We start from the raw sequence: 20,601 nt of genomic DNA, 5'->3' as shown, positions 1-20,601 counted from the left end.
TTCAAAGCAACTTTTCCACGTTTCTCATAAACAACTAGAAAATCACAATCTCTAGCTAAAACGTACCCCAGCATAAAATTGAACCACATTAAATTTCCTACAAAAAACGTCAAATTCAGTTTTGCTCTCGCAGTAATTGTTCGCGCGAAGAAAGCAAGAAAATACCGAAAATCTCGCAGTGATGTGCATATGTTGTAGCATACATGGTTTTGTAAGGCTGTTTCCCGACTCGATAGACCACAAGTGCCCTGTATAAACATTATACCACTGTGGTAGGTAAACATTTATCGTTTGTACTCTATATAGCGAGACATTGGTGGAAATATTTTATTTCTTGAGCCCACAACTCGCATTCCTGGTGAACGTGTAACGATTATGTTCCACTACGTTTGATGGAATATATGATGAAGGAAAGGAAGATGTCTTGCCTAGGCACAATGACACTCATTCAACTACTCAGGATCTAGGCCCAGTGATAATGGCTGCGATCATTTCTCTGAACCATTATACTGAGCACGGAAGTGTCATGGATACAGAAGAAGATAGTTCATTTCACTCCTGAAAAGAAGGTAAGAATATAAAAAATAGCAAAAACAAAGCAATAGAAGAATTTTAGCGTCACCTACAAGAAGTGTCAGGTGAAAAAATGAACCTGTAATCTCTCAGCAGGAAATCTTATTTGCAATCACGAAGAGATTCGTACAGTTCTGTTGCTCAAACGGGGAATCTTCACGGCGCTGCATCACTCCCCCGGATGATGGGGGAAAGCTACGTTCAATAGCGGGCCAGTCGAGTGTCTCCCCGCTGCCAACGAGTGATCTTCCGTGGTGTCCAGGAACATCGACGCAGAGTAAGTCATCTCAACAACAAAATCTACAAATACCTGCAATCTAACTGGTCTATGGCTCTTACTATGTGTATTTTGAAAGTAATTATAAAAATACTGGAAAACTGCACCCTATGAGTCTTGGGAGAATTCTTTATACACGTATACCAGGTCAGAGAAGCCACAACGTACAAATTTTGTCGGTAGGTAAGGATAGAATCATAAATGAAGTGGACAGCGAGTCACAGCAAAATTTATGTCATCCTCTGTGCTTGAAGAGCTTGAGTTAGAAACTTATACGCCTACATATATGGTAAGAAAACAAGGTGTACTTAGAGGAGTGGCAGTATCATTAGAAGAATTTGAAATAGCAACAACCGTCAAGTGACCAACTGAGATAGTAGAAGTTAAACGCTGACCACAACGCCTAAGTCAGGACAACGGTACATCTGTTGTCAATTCGTAGATGTGTCCTTACATTCAAGAGTCAGTCACTGCCTCTGTATGTTTGTTTGTATGGATTAAGATGTGAGGTTGTCGCTTGTGATCCAAATGTTAGACAATTCTACAACTGTCTAAGATATGGTCATTGTAGTAAGCAATGTAGGAGCGAATACCTATGGGAGAGGTGTGGAGGCGCCCAACCCTCATTATACTATCTGACAAATCAGTCTTTTGCATACATTTTGGAAGAGTCCTTCTGGCTACAGACGGACAGTGGCAAACTGATATTTTTAAAAGCCAAGTCAATAAATTTGAAGCATACAATACTACACTGAGTAGCAGCGCGGTCTAAGACGCCTTGCCATGGTTCTGGCGGCTCCCTCGGTCTGAGATTCGAGTCCTCCCTCGGGCATGGGTATCTGTGTTGCCCTTAGCGTAAGTTAGTTTAAGTTAGATTAAGTAATGTGTAAGCCTAGGGACCGATGACCTCAGCAGTTTGGTCCGATAGGAACTTACCACAAATTTCAAAATTCCAATACATTGAGATGATAAAACCCATGAGATAGTGATATGCACATATACAGATGGCGATAGCATCACGTACACAAGTTATAAAAGGGCAGTTCATTGGCGGAACTGTCTTTGTACTCAAGTGACTCATATGGAAACTTTTCGAATGTGATTATGGCCGCACGACGGGAATTAACACACTTTGAACAAGGAATGCTCGTTGAGCTAGACGCATGGGACATTCCATTTCGGAAATCGTTACGGAATTCTATATTTCGAGATCCACAGTGTCAAGAGCGTGCCGAGAATACCGAATTTCAGGCATTACCTCTCGCCACGGACAACGCAGTAGCCAATGGCCTTCGCTTAACGACCGAGAGCAGCGAAGTTCGCATAGAGTTGTCAGTGCTAACAGACCAACAACACTGCGTGAAATAACAGCACAAATCAATGTCGGACGTCCGACGGACGCATCCGTTAGGACAGTGTGGCGAAATTTGATGTTAATGGGTTATGGCAGCAGACGACCGATTTGAGTGCCTTTACTAACGGCACGTCATCATCTGCAGCGCCTCTTCTAGGTTCGTGACCATATCGATTGGACTCTAGACGTCTGGAAAATCGTGGCCTGGTCAGATGAGTCCCAATTTCAGTTGGAAAGAGCTGATGGAGCCAAGTCATCAACAAGCCACTGTGCAAGCTGTGGCGCTTCCAGAATGGTGTGGGCTGTGTTTACGTGGAATAGACAGGGTCCACTCGTCCAACGGAACCGATTATTAATTGAAAGTGGTTATGTTAGGCTACTTGGAGACAATTTGCAGCCATTCATGGACTTCATGATTCTAAACAACAATGGAATTTTTATGGAACAATGTGGCATCTCATTTTCGCAATCATGGACGACTATAGAGGCAGCACGGCTCGGTATCTCCGCAGGGGACTTCCAACGACTTGTTGAGTCCATGCTACGTTACGCTGCTGCACTACGCCGGGAAAAAGGATGTCCGACACGATGTTACGTGGTATCCCATGAGTTTTGTCACCTCAGTCTAATACTTACACTACTGGCCATTAAAATTGCTACACCACGAAGATGACGTGCTACAGACGCGAAATTTAGCCGACGGGAGGAAGGTGCTGTGATATGCAAATGATTAGCTTTTTAAAGCATTCACACGAGGTTGGCGCCGGTGACGACACCTACAACGTGCTGACATGAGGAAAGTTTGCAACCGATTTCTCATACACAAACAGCAGTTGACCGGCGTTGCCTGGCGAAACGTTGTTGTGATGTCTCGTGCAAGGGGGAGAAATGCGTACCATCACGTTTCCGACTTTGATAAAGGTCGGATTGTAGCCTATCGCGATTGCCGTTTATCGCATCGTGATATTGCTGCTCACGTTGGTCGATATCCAATGACTGTTAGCAGAATATGGAATCGGTGGGTTCAGCAGGGTAATACGAAACGCCGTGCTAGGTCCCAACGGCCTCGTATCACTAGCAGTCGAGATGACAGGCATCTTATCCGCATGGTTGTAACGGATCGTGCAGCTACGTCTCGATCCCTGAATCAACAGATGGGGACGTTTGCAAGGCCACAACCATCTGCAAGAACAGTTCGACGGCGTTTGCAGCAGCATGGACTATCAGCTCGGAGACCATGGCTGCGGTTACCCTTGACGCTGCATCACAGACAGGAGCGCCTGCGATAGTGTACTCAACGACGAACCTGGGTGCACGAATGGCAAAACGTCATTTTTTCGGATGAATCCAGGTTCTGTTTACAGCATCATGATGGTCGCATCCGTGTTTGGCGACATCGTGGTGAACGCACATTGGAAGCGTGTATTCGTCATCGCCATACTGGCGTATCACCCGGCGTGATGGTTACACGTCTCGTTCGCCTCTTGTTCGCATTGACGGCACTTTGAACAGTGTACGTTACATTTCAGATGTGTTACGACCCGTGGCACTACCCTTCATTCGATCCCTGTGAAACACTACATTTCAGCAGGATAATGGACGACCGCATGTTGCAGGTCCTGTACGGGCCTTTCTGGATACAGAAAATGTTCGACTGCTGCCCTGGCCAGCACGTTTTCCAGATCTCTCACCAATTGAAAACGTCTGGTCAATGGTGGCCGAGCATCTGGCTCGTCACAATACGCCAGTCACTACTCTTGATGAACTGTGGCATCGTGTTGAAGCTGCATGGGCATCTGTACCTATACATGTCATCCAAGCTCTGTTTGACAGGAGCGTCGCCGGCCGCGGTGGTCGTGCGGTTCTGGCGCTGCAGTCCGGAACCACGGGACTGCTACGGCCGCAGGTTCGAATCCTCCCTCGGGCATGGGTGTGTGTGATGTCCTTAGGTTAGTTAGGTTTAAGTAGTTCTAAGTTCTAGGGGACTTATGACCTAAGATGTTGAGTCCCATAGTGCTCAGAGCCATTTGAACCATTTTTGACAGGAGCATCAAGGCCGTTATTACGGGCAGAGGTGGTTGTTCTGGGTAGTGATTTCTCAGGATCTATGCACCCAAATTGCGTGAAAATGTAATCACATGTCAGTTCTAGTATAATAAATTTGTCCAATGAATACCCGTTTATCATCTGCATTTCTTCTTGGTGTAGCAATTTTAATGGCCAGTAGTGTGTTTTAAAAGATTTTGAAAAGTTCCTTAAGTTCAGGACGTACTCACTGACTCGAGCCCTCTGTACGATTGCATTATTCTTCGGTTTTACAGTGTTTCATTGGTGTTGGATTATTTGCTATGGACTTTTACCTACAGTGACACTCGCACCGTGGTTGTGTTCTTATTTTGTGCTACTCTATTCGCTTCTTCTCAGCCTCTGTTCGACTTTTACTTTGAAGTACAGTCTTGTACAACTCAAAACCCGCTACCCAAATTTGAGTACACCGTGTTTTCCTTATATGGCTCAGCGCGAGTGCCGAGATGGTTCTTTTGAAAAGAACACGGCCGTTTTCCTGTTCTGTTTTTATCATCCGAGCTCGCGCTCTGTTCGTAACAACTTCTCCGACGGGATGGTTATCCCCAAGCTCCTTTTATTCCTTCTTCTTGTGTTCACATTTCTATGACAACTAGAAGTATATGGTAGTAATTCTAGTGCTCCAATATATCTTACAAGAGGACCATACGGCATTTTTTTTTAATTTTTGTACTTATGGTACGTGAAGTTCAGAAGTGATATATTAATCTCCCAAAAAAGTTCGATACAACTCTCAAAAATTCTAGAGAAAATGGAAGTTTTTGCTAAAAATAGTTCGATTTTTCTTGACAAGCCGGGTGGCTGTGTAATGGAATGCTCTTCCGTCACGTAGAGATTTTAGGTTCAATTCCCGGCTAATGGAAATTTTTAAGCTGTTATTGATGACTGCTATTTGAGTTCTGAACTTCACATGCCGTAAACATAAAAAAACACAAAAACCCGCGTGGCATGTGTTAGTAGTATTTTCCTTTGCCAGTTTCTTACAGCAAAATCAAGTTTATCCATACAATTTCCCTTACAGGTGACTAGATCCACAGTACACTATGTTTTCCAATAGAGCAATGGTGGTGTGTTTCCTATATAAGCACATACATTCTTCAGATCAGTATAAAGTACGTGCCAAAGGGTACTTCCCAGTGCAACGAGTGTTAATGTTCCTTTCACCGAAAGATCGTTGTGAGAATGTTCACTTTTAGACTCTGAAAACTGCCGCTAGTCTTATTTTATCTTCACAATCATTTTCGTTAACTTGCAGCGTAGACAGAATCGTCTATGCCCATACTAGTTAGATGGTAATTATCTTCGTCTACTTGCAGCATATGGAGCGTAGAATCCATAGATATCATTGGTTTCGTATCAAATATTGCTGTTGCTTAGTTTCAGTGGCAAGAAGTCACACTCTTCAGCAGAAGTGCTGCGGATAAGAGCAAACCCTTCAAAAGATTCATTTTATTCAAAGAAAAGAAGTATCTTCATCACTGAAGAATTTTGGGTGTTACTATATTCACAATCTTTCCATGTGCTTATAATTATTATCTTTAACGAGAGTGCTCAGCTCTACTGCCCTGGCGATGAGGGCAGCTCTGGGCCGTGCTGTGCTTCGCAATGAAAACGCTCGAGCTGGTCATGAATGCAGCGCAAGAGAACTATGTGACACCAAGTTTAGCCGTCCGCTGAAGCCGAGCGGTTGTAGGCGCTTTAGTCCGGAACCGCGTGCTACTACGGTCGTAGGTTCGAATCCTGCCTCGGGCATGGATGTGTGTGACGTCCTTAGGTTAGTTAGGATTAAGTAGTTCTAAGTCTAGGGGACTGATGACCTCAGATGTTTAGTCTCATAGTACTTAGAGCCTTTTGAACCATTTGACACTAGTTTTACATGGCATGTTGCACACAAAGAACACGTAAGTATAAGGAACAAGGGTGTGCAGATCACACTGCTTCTCAAATGCGGCAGCAGTGCATCATTGTTTTTCCAAATACACATTTGTGCAGGAAACGTTGTCAATAAGTGCACCATCGTCCTAATAATATCAGCAAGGCAAAAAATGGTTCAAATGGCTCTGAGCACTATGGGACTTAACAGCTGAGGTCATCAGCCCCCTAGAACTTAGAACTACTTAAACCTAACTAACCTAAGGACATCACACACATCCATGCCCGAGGCAGGATTCGAACCTGCGACCGTAGCGGTCTCGCGGTTCCAGACTGACGCGCCTAGAACCGCACGGCCACACCGGCCGGCTCAGCAAGGCAACACAAGCTATTACTCGTGTAATCACAATATTTTTGCAGTGTATTTGAAAATACTATAATAGAAATGACTCGCAGGAGGGTAAGTGTCGTTATAAATGCTGTGTCCCTGTGCGGTAGAGTCATTTTTCATTCTACAAATTCAAAGCTTCTGTCTGGACTCAGGATGACATCAGCTTTGAGGGATATGAACAAAAACAACTGCACAATTCATTTAACAAATTACGAGGCCGTGCTAAAAAGGAATTCCTTCGAATTTTTTTTTTTTTGTGAAAGCTGTTAACACTTTTTACATAAATGAAACGTTATTAACATTCTACATATTTATTCTTCATGTCCACATATTTATTTCTCAACATAATCACCCTGGGGACGATCACATTTCTCCCAGCGAGAGACGAATTTGTTGGTGCCGTCACTGTAGAATGTTTTGTAACGTCCCCTTAGAAAAATTAATGAATTACTGTGCTGATAAACATCTTATTTTATTTTATTTTCAAACAGCTGAGCAAAACTGAACGTACTCAGACATTCACTAAAGTGACACACAATATTTTTAGCGCAACGCAACCTGACTTTCAGTAATCCCTACAAAAGAATGGCCCTGACTAACAATTGCCGGCCGCGGTGGTCTCGCGGTTCTAGGCGCGCAGTCAGGAACCGTGCGACTGCTACGGTCGCAGGTTCGAATCCTGCCTCGGGCATGGATGTGTGTGATGTCCTTAGGTTAGTTAGGTTTAAGTAGTTCTAAGTTCTAGGGGACTAATGACCACAGCAGTTGAGTCCCATAGTGCTCAGAGCCATTTGACTAACAATAACCTATACCTTTCATGAATTCTTACCTAACAAAAATCTTCGTTACTCGAACTACTGCAATACAGCGAGCGCCACTACTGCCAGCTAAATAAAAGATTCTAACTACTGAAGGCACTAACTCCTGATAGGCATAGTTAGCAAATGAAAGATTTTGATGGAGAACAAACAATGTATTTACCTTAATAGTGTTCAAAATTCATAATATATATATATATATATATATATATATATATATATATATATATATATATATATATATACAGGGTGATTCAAAAAGAATACCACAACTTTAGGAATTTAAAACTCTGCAACGACAAAAGGCAGAGCTAAGCACTATCTGTCGGCGAATTAAGGGAGCTATAAAGTTTCATTTAGTTGTACATTTGTTCGGCTATGGCTCTGAGCACTATGGGACTCAACTTCTGAGGTCATTAGTCCCCTAGAACTTAGAACTAGTTAAACCTAACTAACCTACGGACATCACAAACATCCATGCCCGAGGCAGGATTCGAACCTGCGACCGTAGCGGTCTTGCGGTTCCAGACTGCAGCGCCTTTAACCGCACGGCCACTTCGGCCGGCTATATTTGTTCGCTTGAGGCGCTGTTGACTAGGCGTCAGCGTCAGTTGATGCTAAGATGGCGACCGCTCAACAGAAAGCTTTTTGTGTTATTGAGTACGGCAGAAGTGAATCGACGACAGTTGTTCAGCGTGCATTTCGAACGAAGTATGGTGTTAAACCTCCTGATAGGTGGTGTATTAAACGTTGGTATAAACAGTTTACAGAGAATGGGTGTTTGTGCAAAGGGAAAAGTTCTGGACGGCCGAGAACGAGTGATGAAAATGTAGCACGCATCCAGCAAGCATTTGTTCGCAGCCCAGGAAAATCGACTCGCAGAGCTAGCAGAGAGCTGCAAATTCCACAATCAACTGTATGGAGAGTCCTACGAAAAAGGTTAGTTATGAAACCTTATCGTCTGAAATTGGTTCAAGCACTGTCTGCAGCTGATAAGATTAAAAGAATCGATTTCTGTGATTTTATCCTTGCTCAAATGGAAACAGATGAATCTTTCGTTTCAAAGATTGTGTTTAGTGATGAAGCAACTTTCCACACTAACGGGAAAGTCAACCGTCACAATGTCTGTATATGGGGCACTGAGAATCCGCGGGAAACAATTCAGTATGAACGTGACTCGCCTAAGGTGAACGTTTTCTGTGCCATTTCAGCCAATAAAGTTTTTGGTCCCTTTTTCTTCGAAGGTGCTACTGTAACTGGACTACAGTATCTGGAGATGTTAGAGAATTGGCTGTTCCCTCAGCTCGAACAAGAAGCACAACAATTCATATTTCAGCAGGATGGAGCGCCACCACATTGGCACTTATCTGTCCGTAACTACCTGAACGTCAACTACCCGAGGCGATGGATCGGCCGCCAGGCAGCCCGTGACAGAGCACTTCATCACTGGCCTCCAAGAAGCCCTGATCTTACCCCCTGCGATTTTTTCTTATGGGGGCATGTTAAGGATATGGTGTTTCGGCCACCTCTCCCAGCCACCATTGATGATTTGAAACTAGAAATAACAGCAGCTATCCAAACTGTTACGCCTGATATGCTACAGAGAGTGTGGAACGAGTTGGAGTATCGGGTTGATATTGCTCGTGTGTCTGGATGGGGCCATATTGAACATCTCTGAACTTGTTTTTGAGTTAAAAAAAACCTTTTTAAATACTCTTTGTAATGATGTATAATAGAAGGTTATATTATGTTTCTTTCATTAAATACACATTTTTAAAGTTGTGGTATTCTTTTTGAATCACCCTGTATATATCAGTTCATGACATTCAGTCTTACAAATTTACTGTCTCTGTCCAGATCATCCGCTCTCAAAACTCCTCCATCTCACTCCCCACATCCACCACTGCTGGCGGCTCACCTCCAACTGTGCAACGCCACGCGCTGTTAATATCCAGCTGCCCAACACTACAATAGCAAACAACAATGCAAACCAGCCACAGACTGCACACAGCACAGCCAGTGATTTTCATACAGAGCGCTACGTGGCGTTGCCAATAAAAAAACCTAAACAGCCTACTTACAGTTTGACTTTCTTGACGGAGTCACAACCTCACCTCTGCTTGCACTGTATCGTCACTATCAAAGTAAAGTCCTCGTAGATGTTCTTTAAGTTTAGGATACAGGTGAAAATCGGATAGGGCCAAGTCGGGTTGTATAGAGGATGATCGATGACAGTGAACCCAAGACTTCGGATCACTGCAGATGTCTCAGAGGTTATCTGTGGGCTGGCATTGTCATGCTGAAGGTGAGGGTGCCAGATGTGTGTACGAATTCTTCGAATTCGAAACTAGATTACTGGGATATTGAATGGTGTATCCACCAAATAAACTCTGTATCATCAAAGAGACAACGAATGTGTGGCGGTCATCCATGCGAGCCACTCGCAGGGACTTTGCTGGCTCCGCATCGGCCATACTTGGCTAACACACGGTCACCTCCTCCGTCGCGAGGACCCACCTCAGTGTCGCTGTGGCTCCCATATGACTGTCGTCCGAATTTTGTTGGACTGCCTAATTTTAGCCGCTCTGCGACAAACTTTTAAACTTCCCAGCACCCTACGTACGGTGTTGGGCGAGGATGCCTCAACGGATGATTTAGTTTTAAGTTTTATTCGTGAGGGAGTTTTTTTATCACACTCTCTAAGGGTAGTCGTCTGGACTTATCTCCCAGGCCTCCACTGTCCCTCCATTTTATCTCTTCGTCACTCTTTCTGTGCATTTTGTTTGCTTGGCTCATCCTTTTTAATTGTGCGATCAGCCAGTCCAGGCCATCTGCTATATTTTTTAATACCTACCACTACCTTTCTTTTAGTGTACATTTTCCCATTTGTGTTAGCATCTGCCGTTTTGTCTTTCAGTGCATTTTGAAGTTAGTTTTATGCCTTTTACCTTCCCTGACTCCTTTTGGGACTGTTTTTAACTCGAGACCTGTTTGAATGAGGAAAAGGGACTGATGACCCCGTAGACTGGTCCCTTTACTCCCAAAACCAACCAACCAAACTCGATTACAGCACCTGGTTTCTCATGCACTGACATAGTTACGTTACACACACCATGTTATATGCTCTAATTCGGAGCCCTCTAGCGACAGAGGGCTGCAAATATGTAGACATGAAGAATAGAGATGTAGTACGTCAATAACGTTTGGTTTATTTAAAAAAGCTTTAAGAATTTTGACATAAAAAATTCGGAGGCATTACTCTTCAGTACACCCTCGTATTTCGCAAACGATGCAGGTGGCCAACTACCATATGTACTTTTTATTGGAAGTAGTAAGTTTTATTGTGAGACTGGTAAAAGTATATGTCTGTTGTTGCCTTATTATTTATACTGGCATATTTCTGGCGGTTCGGTTTCAAGCTCCAGACCTATGGTCTCCCTATCAATTTCATCCATCTCGTTGCTTCCTTCTCTCATCGTACCACCTAAGTCACTGTCCACAATTCCAACTCCCGTATCTTCTATCCCTCTGTCAGTGTGCCCCAAGGCTCCGTCTTTTCCCCTCCCCTCTATCTCCTGTACACTGCTGATATGCCCAAAGTTCCTCTGCATGTTCATCTTCTCCAATTTTCTGATGACACCGCCTTCCTAACCCTTTATCCAACCCTTCAATGGTCCCAATGTACCCTCCAAACCCATCTTGACCCATTCACCACTTGGTGCAACCAGTGGTTCCAGACCCAGGCGATCATCATAGGCCACACCACCTGCTCCTTCCCTCTCCATGATTTCTACCTAACCCTACCCTGAAATACCTTGGCCTCACCCTCGACCGCCACCTCACCTGGACTCCTCATCTCCTTACAATCCAATACAAAGCCCACAACAGACTTCGCCTCCTGAAGCTCCTGTCTGGCTGGACATGGGGACTTCATCCTTCCACCATCCTTCACACCTACAAATCCTTGATCAGCCCCATCCTTTGTTATGCCAGCGTCACTTGAATTTCCGCCACTCCCAGGTTCTATAAGGCCCTCCAAACCCTAGAACGCCATGCACTCTGCCTCTCCTTCCATATCCGCCTTCCATCCCCCACACGCATCCTCTATGACTTCATCCCCTTCCCCCACCTCCTCCTTTTCCTTGAACACTTCTACACCCTGTATACTGTCCACTGAGTTGACCCCCCCCCCCCTGGTGTCCCCCTTTGTCTCCACCCCCAGCCCATTGCTGCACCTTTACTGTTGTTTCCCGCCCTCTCTCCACCTCCACACCCTCCACCTCCTTTCCCAGTGCAACTTCCAGCACCTACCCCTCCGAGATGATGAGCTTTGCCCTGACATCTAGCCTTCCTACCAACTCTAATCCCACTTTCCTCCTCCCCCTTCCTTCCCCTTAGTGGCTTTGCCCCTCCTACACCCCTTTCCTCTCCTGTACTCCCCTTCTGTGTCTCTGCTCTCCTTCCTGCCTTGTCTTCCCTCTTCATCTCCATCCCTGCCCGTCTCCTGCCTCTTGGTGCATCCCCTGCCCCCCCTTTTCCTCTTCCTCCTGCCCCCCATCCCCACTCCCCCCTCCTCTCTGACCTCCAGTCCCTCAGCAGGTCGCTACCAGCGGTTTTTATTCCTTGTGAGTGTTCTGTTGTTTCCAGTGGTTTTGTTTTTTTAAGTATCTCGCTCTGTGTGATTTTTATACTGTGGCCAACTTGTAACTTGTGTTTGACTCCTGTGATTTTAAGTGCCCAACGAATTGCCAGCTGTGTTCTTTTAACTTCATGTCGACTTTTTAACTGTCCCTCTGTGCTGACCCCTCGCTCCTCCACATCAGCATCCGATGACACCACTCGGTTGAGAATGACATGGCGGGCGGGCGGTACGGTTGGGCCTTCCAAGGCCTGTTCAAACGGAGCTAATTTTACTTTAGTTTCGGCCAATTTTGTACTGCTGCTCGTTACTGTAAGATACGCTTCCTTACGCTCTTTATGTGTTGGGTTTGGTGGTCTGTTGGCAAAGTGAGTGCATTGAAATCGAGAGATTAAGGAATGGAGCCGTGGTAGGACCACGGAAATTTTCAGTTTTTTATAAACTAGCTTTCATCTGTAAAGATGTGAAGAGCCGCCAAGAAAGATACATGGTTCGGATTTCACGTTCAAGTGCAGGTCCCCTTTCCCAGTTGTATAACTGAGGTGGATACGCAAGTGGTGAAAGGGGCGTCCGATCGAAAGTCTTGCACCCAGCCACTGAGACACACGAAATCATTATTAGTCTCTTGAAGTACTTTTGATACGCGAACTCAGCGACCGATCACAGAGATCGTAATTTGGGTTAATGTCGGCATCTGTTATGGCAACAGTTGTTCGAGGCTTGTATACAATCTCTTACTTGCACTATGAGTAGCAAAATATCGATAAAGTTGTTATAGTGGAGGTTTATTCCTGCGTTTAATTTATTTGTTTATTTTCTTCAAATAATAGTTACACCTTACACAAACAATGATAGATGTTTATCTCAAATGTTTTTACAAGTTACCAGGGGACGATTTAACGTTAGTGACGGTAGTAGTTAACAGCGGGGGTCTGTGAAAATCAAAAGACAATGGTCATGATGACAAGATGATCTGAAGATAGGAAGTGAAGAAGCGTGAGTTGAAGAAAAGTCGAGTTACAAAAACATGGCGGTAGAAAAAGACGACGAGCGTTTAGCTGTTGTACTAGACAATTCATGTATAATGACTACGAGTCTGAGTATTATTATTATTGTTATTATTATTATATTCAATGTTCAGTTGAAAATCTGAATGTCTGTTGCAACACTCTTACAGTCAGAGAGAAATTGGTATTACATAAGCTGTACCATTAAATATTTTGCAATAAATTCCTTGAGGCGGTGCTAAAACATCTTATCCAGGAAGCCTTCATAGACTAGCAACGCTTTACGGGCAAAGACATAAAAAGAAGGCTTACGATCAGGGAAATTAACTTGTGTTGCACAAAAGGAGCTTCTCGAACTGATTCTCGGAAACGTTGCCTTTACTACTCTGGGTCTGGGCTCAGCGTGATTGCTTTTCTCGGAACTGGCAGCTGGCTTACTGGCTTACAAGGTGACCGCACCGACTTCGGGTAAGTTCCCAATCAATTCGAGTTCTTAAAACCTCCTGACGTACGCTGAGGCGGCAACCACACAGCTTCTCGTTTTACGATAAGGCTTAGTTTGTACCGCCGACGCGAGCAACACTGTGCTTACACATGACATCGATGTATCCTCCCCGATGCCACCTAAATATACAGCCTCATGTCATCTGAACGCGAACTTCTAGGAAAATACTGTAACGTTCTGCTTTGTGGTTGTCGGGTATTCTCAACATAAAGTGCCTAAAACTCCAATGAAATGGAAGAAGATGAAGAGGGGATAAAATAGTGTCATCCCATGTCATCTATTATTTAAATCCACATTTACGCTTTTCACCCATAAAAGAGGAATAACTTAGTTTTATTATAGGTTAATATTTCCTTTATGTTTACAAGTATAAGAAAGTACAAGAAGACAAAGACAAGGTGATCGTGTAGTTTAATCTTTCAAAAAGAAAAACAAAATTAACAGACGGCGTCGTTTATGAAGCAGGGGAAAGGGAATGCAGACGTCTGAAATGTGCAAAATGTGGAAGTTGGAATACTTAGAGGGAAAATGTAATGCATGACTAGGGAAAAGATAGAGGCAGCCTATCGGAAAATTAAAGGGGCCTTTGGAGAAAGGAGAATTAGCTGTATGAGTATCAGGACCTCAGATGGAAAACCAGTTCGAAGCAAAGAATGGAGAGCTGAAAGGAGGAAGGAATATATCGAGGTTCTATACAATCGAAATGAACTTGAAGGCAACATCACAAAAAGGGGAGAGGAAGTAGATGAATATGACATGGGAGATATGACACTGCAGGAAGAATTTTACAGAGCACTGAAAGACCTAAGTCGAAACAAGGCCCCTCGAGTAGACGATATTCCTTAAAATCTATTGCTTTCCTTGTGGAAGCCATCCGAGACAGAGCTACTCCACATGGTGTGCAAAATATATCAGGCGGGAAAAATACCCTCAGACGTCAAGATGAATGTATTTCTTGCAGTTCCAAAGAAAATAAGGGATCAGTTTAACAAGTAATGGTTGCAAAATATTACCACGAATTATTTGTAGAAGACTGAAAAAAACTCGAAAAGACCGTTATCGGACAATTCTAACCCTATGACTTATCTTAGAGGATAGGCTGAAGAAAAGAAAATATACGTTTATCTCATTTGTAGATTTAAAAGAAGCTATTGGCGGTCTTGACTGAACTACACTTTTAGAAATACTGAAGGTAGTGGGAATAAAATACAGGAAGTGCTAAGTTAATCACAATCTGTCTTGACTGAACTACACTTTTAGAAATTCTGAAGGTAGTAGGAATAAAATACAGAAAGTGCTAAGTTAATCACAATCTGTACAGGAAACCGCTTGCAGTTGTAATGGTCTAAGGACATGAAAGGGAAGCATTTGTTGAGAAGGGAGTGAGACAGAGTTGTAGTCCACCAGCGATATTCTTCGATTTATACACTGAGCAAGCAGTGAAGGAAACCGAGGAGAAATTTCGGGAGGGTATTAAAGTTCAGGGAGAAGAAATAAAGAGTGATGGTCGCCGACAACATTTTAATTGTGTCAGAGACGGGATTCGAAAGAACAGTTGAACCGAATGAAGAGTGTCTTGAACAGAGGCTATAACATGAACATCAACGAATCTAAAATAAAGGTAATGGACTGCAGTCATACCAAATTAGGCGATGCTGAGGGAACTGGATTAGGAAAAGAGACACTTGAAGCAGTAGATGAGTTCTGTTATTCTGGTAACAGAATAACTGAAGATGGCCGAACTAGAGAGGATATGAAATGCAGGCTGGCAACAGTAAGAAAAGTATATGAAAAAAGAGGAACTTGTTAATATCGAACGTAAATCTGAGTGTCAGGAAATCTTATCCGAAAGTATTTGCCTGAAACTCAGCCTTATATGGAAGTGAGACGTGGACTGTAAACAATTCAGACGAGACGATAATAGAATTTTTTGAAATTCTATGCTACAAGAAAATGTTGAAGATTACATGGGTGTATCGAATAACCAATGATGAGTTGCTGAACCGAATTTAGGAGAAAAGAAGTTTTCGTCTTACTAAAGTTCCTTACTTAAAATAAAGTACTTCTTAAGATGTCATTGATCCTTCCATAAGCCGGCCGGAGTGGCCGAGCGGTTCTAGGCGCTACAGTCTGGAACCGTGCGACCGCTACGGTCGCAGGTTCGAATCCTGCCTCGGGCATGGATGTGTGTGATGTCCTTAGGTTAGTTAGGTTTAAGTAGTTCTAAGTTCTAGGGGACTGATGACCTCAGAAGTTAAGTCCCATAGTGCTCAGAGCCATTTTTTTCATCCTTCCATAACTGTAGCCAATATTATTAGGGTTTTTCCATTGAATGAAAACATTTGTAGTATTTCAGCTCTACGTCCAAATGTATTTTATGTCATTCTGGAACGGTCTTTTTGCTACGTAATTTACTAGCTAATTCTTCTTTACTAAACAAATCTAATAGATATTTATAAATTATAAATTCATAAGAGAGGCAATACGAATAAGGGAAAGATGGAATACATATCAACTTTCTCAACAATAAAGTAATGAAAACAGCAAGGAAACACGGCCCAGTAAATTAACACCAGAGAGAAAGGAATTCGAGCAAGTGCTTGGGAAGCATGCTTACTGCAAACGGAAGTTGTACTGAAGCTACAAAAAGTAATCACCTGCGAGAAAGAAGCTTCCAGAAGAATACTAGTTTACTAGCATGCGCGTCGACCATGTGGGTGCACTGGGGCTCAAGTACCCATATAAATAATCTTGTGGGTGCACCACACCCACAAAACTTTTAGAGTGATAAAAATAAAATAAAATAAATATTTCTCACTTGCTTTTATCAAAAAGTCATGAACTATTGAAACAATGAGGTGGAAGTTAAAGTTTCTGACCTCTAAAATATATCTGTTTGTTACAGAAGTCTTTATGCAAAGGCAGCCAAGAACGAACACCCCCATTGTTTGCCTTTCTCCGGCCAACTCCAAGGCACACCCCAAAATAACAGTCGCACAGTACTGTGAAAGAAATCCTGTGTTTTCGGCTTGCGTTCATGTTTCCTTACAAGTAAAATGCTACAATATGCCCACTTCATTCGTCAACAATTGTTTTAAAATATCTGCTTGGCGATACTGAGCAGTAATAAAGAATAATCCGAGATACAAGGAAGCCGATTGTAACAGACTACCTCAACAGCTTCTTTTTAATAATAATTAAAAAAACATAACAGGCGGTGTGGTTTAGGATTTCAGTGAAATTGTTTACACGTAATCTGGATTGTTATCGTTTTGTTTGTTGAGACAGTGTCTTTGAAGGACGCAGGAGCTTATCCTGAAGACTGAAGGGGAGCTGCGTCGGGGCGGGGTTTTATTTCTGTTTGTGCAAGCTGCAAATTAAAATTCACCTACCTCAGAAAGGCGTCTGCTCGCTCTCCCTTCACTCGGCAACGTAGATACTTAAAAGATGATGTAAAAACAGCGTTGATAAAAAACACCACCTAATATCTACAATTACTGAGGCCGCGCAACTCTGGTTATGAAAGAAAGTTCTGTAGAAAAACTGTCATTCAATTTTATCGGGCACTAAGAAAATGGATTGGCTTCTGGAAAATAATGTCCGAAATTTCCACACAAAAATGTTTATTTTCTCCTTATAGCCAAAGAAACGGTACTATTCAGTCCACATTTAAACTGTTGGCTAGTTTCTTCAAGTTCACAATTCATACAAACATTTCACATGCACAACAACAAGAAATCTGCCCAAACTCAACCCGAATCAAACGTTTTCACACTAATTTGAGTTATTACATTTGGTGCTTCTTGTGGATTTCTAAAAAAGAAACTGCTCGCCAAAAATGCTCAGGAGCTGAAAACTGAAACATGCCATGCGGATACTATGAAGGCCAATTTTTCACACGCGAGTATCTTTCCAACAAAACAATTTCAAAACTTCACAAAACTGTCCGTAACTACACTCCTGGAAATTGAAATAAGAACACCGTGAATTCATTGTCCCAGGAAGGGGAAACTTTATTGACACATTCCTGGGGTCAGATACATCACATGATCACACTGACAGAACCACAGGCACATAGACACAGGCAACAGAGCATGCACAATGTCCGCACTAGTACAGTGTATATCCACCTTTCGCAGCAATGCAGGCTGCTATTCTCCCATGGAGACGATCGTAGAGATGCTGGATGTAGTCCTGTGGAACGGCTTGCCATGCCATTTCCACCTGGCGCCTCAGTTGGACCAGCGTTCGTGCTGGACGTGCAGACCGCGTGAGACGACGCTTCATCCAGTCCCAAACATGCTCAATGGGGGACAGATCCGGAGATGTTGCTGGCCAGGGTAGTTGACTTACACCTTCTAGAGCACGTTGGGTGGCACGGGATACATGCGGACGTGCATTGTCCTGTTGGAACAGCAAGTTCCCTTGCCGGTCTAGGAATGGTAGAACGATGGGTTCGATGACGGTTTGGATGTACCGTGCACTATTCAGTGTCCCCTCGACGATCACCAGTGGTGTACGGCCAGTGTAGGAGATCGCTCCCCACACCATGATGCCGGGTGTTGGCCCTGTGTGCCTCGGTCGTATGCAGTCCTGATTGTGGCGCTCACCTGCACGGCGCCAAACACGCATACGACCATCATTGGCACCAAGGCAGAAGCGACTCTCATCGCTGAAGACGACACGTCTCCATTCGTCCCTCCATTCACGCCTGTCGCGACACCACTGGAGGCAGGCTGCACGATGTTGGGGCGTGAGCGGAAGACGGCCTAACGGTGTGCGGGACCGTAGCCCAGCTTCATGGAGACGGTTGCGAATGGTCCTCGCCGATACCCCAGGAGCAACAGTGTCCCTAATTTGCTGGGAAGTGGCGGTGCGGTCCCCTACGGCACTGCGTAGGATCCTACGGTCTTGGCGTGCATCCGTGCGTCGCTGCGGTCCGGTCCCAGGTCGACGGGCACGTGCACCTTCCGCCGACCACTGGCGACAACATCGATGTACTGTGGAGACCTCACGCCCCACGTGTTGAGCAATTCGGCGGTACGTCCACCCGGCCTCCCGCATGCCCACTATACGCCCTCGCTCAAAGTCCGTCAACTGCACATACGGTTCACGTCCACGCTGTCGCGGCATGCTACCAGTGTTAAAGACTGCGATGGAGCTCCGTATGCCACGGCAAACTGGCTGACACTGACGGCGGCGGTGCACAAATGCTGCGCAGCTAGCGCCATTCGACGGCCAACACCGCGGTTCCTGGTGTGTCCGCTGTGCCGTGCGTGTGATCATTGCTTGTACAGCCCTCTCGCAGTGTCCGGAGCAAGTATGGTGGGTCTGACACACCGGTGTCAATGTGTTCTTTTTTCCATTTCCAGGAGTGTATATCAGCGTTAGTCACGACACGTATCAAACGCGAGGAACTCAATATTCCTTCATTTTACACATAATGAGAAACATCACATTTAACATGTCCTTCCGAGACCGAAGATGGCGAGCGACTCCTTTCTTGCAGCTTCACTCCCAGTATAACTATCAGGTAATGAGCGGGAACTGTCTCAATTCTGATTGGCTGATCGTACTCGCTGCCAATCAGAATGCTCACTCATGATCATCCTCGCGCCAAAACTGGCCTGCACCAATCCTTATACACAGACGCGTTTACGTCATTCTGACATACAAATATTAAAGTTATGTTTAATAAACGAAAACGAAAAGGTAATAATTATGGAAATATTTGTTAGATACTGAATTTACTCCAGCTGACTTTCTGGCTGCTCTGTTACAATAGCAATCACACCTAGACATACGTCATCAGAAAAGTAGGTAAATTCCCTAGGATCATTTTCCCACGACAGGCTTGTGTAACTCCTGCAGGTTACTTAAGACGGTATATCATGCAACATTTAAATCTGACGAATGTCCCACGTACACACTCTCATTTACTCACATTTATTCCCACAACAATATTAGACACAAATAATAATTTTGTCTAATTTTTATATTACGAAAACTAAAAATAATGAAAGTTATAATACGAAAATCTCAGTTAAATAATTCTGCACACTGTGAGTTCTGTTTATGTTTTCCAATTATACCAAAGGATAAACTATTATATTTTCTAACTGAATTTAGTTCCCTAAGTGTCGGTTTTTTCCTTTTTAGCAATCTCCGAAAGTATGCTAGTTACAAAGTTGAAATTTTTATACAATGTTCTCCTGAATAACAAAAGGTAGTGTGCCGCTTTTGAAAATGATTGTATTTAGATTCATAGGTGGCATGAATATACAGTCCCTCAAAGTGACAGAAGAGCCGTTCTCACGCTGCAGTAGCAGCAGGTGTATATGACTCAGAGGTAGGACACAACTTGCGGTCTCCTTCACAGCCTGTATGCAGTTATACACTGAAGAGCCAAAGAAACTGGTACACCTGCCTAATATCGTGCAGAGTCCCCGCGAGTACACAGAAGTGCCGCAACACGATATGGCATGGACTCGACTAATGTCTGAAGTAGAGCTGGAGGGAACTGATACCATGAATCCTCCAGGGCTGTCCATAAATCCGAAAGAGTACGAGTGGTTGGAGATCTCTTCTGACCAGCACGTTGTAAGGCATCCCAGATTTGCTCAATAATGTCCATGTCTGGGGAGTTTGGTGACCAGCGGAAGTGTTTAAACTCAGAATAGAGTTCCTGGAGCCATTCTGTAACAATTATGGATATGTGGGGTGTCGCATTGTCCTGCCGGAATGTCCCAAGTCCGTCGGAATGAACAATGGACATGAATGGATGCAGGTGATAAGACAGGTTGCTTATGGTTCAAATGGTTCAAATGGCTCTGAGCACTATGGGACTTAACATCTGAGGTCATCAGTCCCCTAGACTTAGAACTACTTAAACCTAACTAAACTAAGGACATCACACACATCCATGCCCGAGGCAGGATTCGAACCTGCTACCGTAGCAGTCGCGCGGTTCCGGACTGAAGTGCCTAGAACCGCTCGGCCACCGCGGCCGGCCGGGATGCTTATGTAAGTGTCATCTGTCAGAGTCGTATCTAGTCGTGTCAAGGGTCCATATCACTCCAA

This window comes from Schistocerca nitens, chromosome 3 (assembly GCF_023898315.1).
Source record: "Schistocerca nitens isolate TAMUIC-IGC-003100 chromosome 3, iqSchNite1.1, whole genome shotgun sequence".
NCBI classification, from domain to species: Eukaryota; Metazoa; Arthropoda; class Insecta; order Orthoptera; family Acrididae; genus Schistocerca; species Schistocerca nitens.
This window is presented reverse-complemented; position numbering follows the sequence as displayed.